This window comes from Oncorhynchus gorbuscha, linkage group LG04 (assembly GCF_021184085.1).
Source record: "Oncorhynchus gorbuscha isolate QuinsamMale2020 ecotype Even-year linkage group LG04, OgorEven_v1.0, whole genome shotgun sequence".
In the NCBI taxonomy this organism is placed as follows: domain Eukaryota; kingdom Metazoa; phylum Chordata; class Actinopteri; order Salmoniformes; family Salmonidae; genus Oncorhynchus; species Oncorhynchus gorbuscha.
The window spans coordinates 72,905,372-72,907,479 of NC_060176.1; positions in this window are offsets into that span (position 1 = coordinate 72,905,372).

The window sequence follows — 2,108 nt, forward strand, 5'->3', positions numbered from 1 at the left end:
ACATTAGATAGTTAATCCAGAGATTATTATTCTTAACTGACTTGCATAGCAAAATAAAGGTGAAAACATATTTTTTTAATTGTTCAACTTTATTTGCCACTAGTCTGTGAATCTGTCCGTGACATATCAAAAATGAGGGTTTAAGGTCATGAAAAGTCATGGAAACTTGTTTCATAATTTGTATCAATTTAATTAAATGGAGGCACACATATCAATCATTTCAAAATCTACATATTCATGTCGAGTTATATACCTTGATTTGAAGTAGCTCACTTTATCCATTTGATCTCTTAATCATTGAATAATGTAAAATTATGTATTTTTAAAAGTTTTTGGTTGTAATGGTGCAATATTTTATATCAAGGGTGGCAATCATCCTCCAGGAGAGCTACTGGGTGTGCAGGCTTTTGTTCAAGCCCTAGTCTAACCACACTGTAGCCTAAACATCAGTTGCTCAACAGTTCCTTGATAAGCGGACTTGGATGTTTCAGGGTTGGATCAAAAGCCAAGCCTGAATACCCAGGAGGTCTCCAGATGGAGGGTTGACAACATGTTGACAATATGTGACTAACAGTGCAGTTCTACTTTGTGGGGTTAGGTTTCGATACACCCACTTGTGTTGATCCTCCCACTTGTTTCGCAACATCCACTATCAGACACACTCCATATACGCAGTTACCTCTATAACTCATGAGAAAAGCATTGCGGTGGTGGTGCACATAATGGTCTCCATTGTGTTTATGTAGTTTGTGTTTATCTTGTTGTGACACGTCAGGTGTCATTCAGACTTTTTGAAAGACAAATATTACATAACAGCGTGAGACAAGCCCATTTCAGTATTATTGTCTATGACATTGTTGAATTAGGTGAGGCTTATTTGATCAAATGGACGTTTTATAATGTTTAGGTTGTTACAAATGTTCTGATATAAATATATACCCTTGGCATTCTGGAAACTTTGAGAAAAACAACTTTGTGCTGTTGTGCACACGCGTATCTGCCCTCTCATTGGCTAGAATGGTCCCGCCTGATCTGACCTGCCAGAAAATCCTGTCCTGGATGGCCAGATTGCTAACAAGACTGACAAGAAACTGCCATGTGGGGAATCTTAAGGGGCCTGTTTGTTCTTCATACCATGTTTTGTTTTAAGTGATTTAATGTTAATACTAATATAGATCAAATGTGCTAGCTAGCTAACCAACAATTGTATTGATGTACAGTATTTGAGAGAAACTTTTCTCTCAAATACTGTACATCAATACAATTGTTGGTTAGCTAGCTAGCACATTGTGCAAATGTATTTATGCTTTCAATAAACATTGGAGACGAAATATTGCTTACATGTTGTCACCAATCTAAGTCAACCCTGTCAGTTTTTCCCCATTGTTGCGCACGAGTCCAGTTTGTTGCTAAAAAAACATGATTATATGGAAGCTGATTAAATTTCCACAATGGGGCTTGATTAGGGATAACATATTGCCTCTCCTTAGAATTTCCTCAGTATGTAAACATCTTTTGTGAACATTCATGTTCTCTATATTTTTTTTTCAGAACTTTTTTTCTCCCCAATTTCATGGTATCCATTTGGTAGTGGTTACAGTCCTGTCTCATCGCTGCAACTCTCGTACGGACTTGGGAGAGGCGAAGGTCAAGAGCCACGCGTCCATGCGTCCTTGAAACATTACCCAACCAAGCTGCATTGCTTCTTGACACAATACACATCCAACCCAGAAGCCAGCCAATGTGTCGGCGGAAACACTGTACACCTGGCGACCTGGTCAGCGTGCACTGCACCCGGCCCGCCACAGGAGTCGCTAGTGCGCGATGAGACAAGGATACCCCTGCCAGTCAAACCCTTCCTAACCCGGACGACTCTGGGCCAATTGTGCGCCGCCCCATGGGCCTCCCGGTCGCGGCCGGCTGCGACAGAGCCTGGGCTCGAACCCAGAATCTCTGGTGACACAGCTAGCACTGCGATGCAGCTTGCACTGTGATGCTAACACCAATTGCACAAAATTTAGTGGTATTCTTGAGCATGACAGACTACCCAGCAAACCTAAATTTGGTTCTGTGAAGTTCCCACAACATTCGTAAGGTCGCGGCAAATG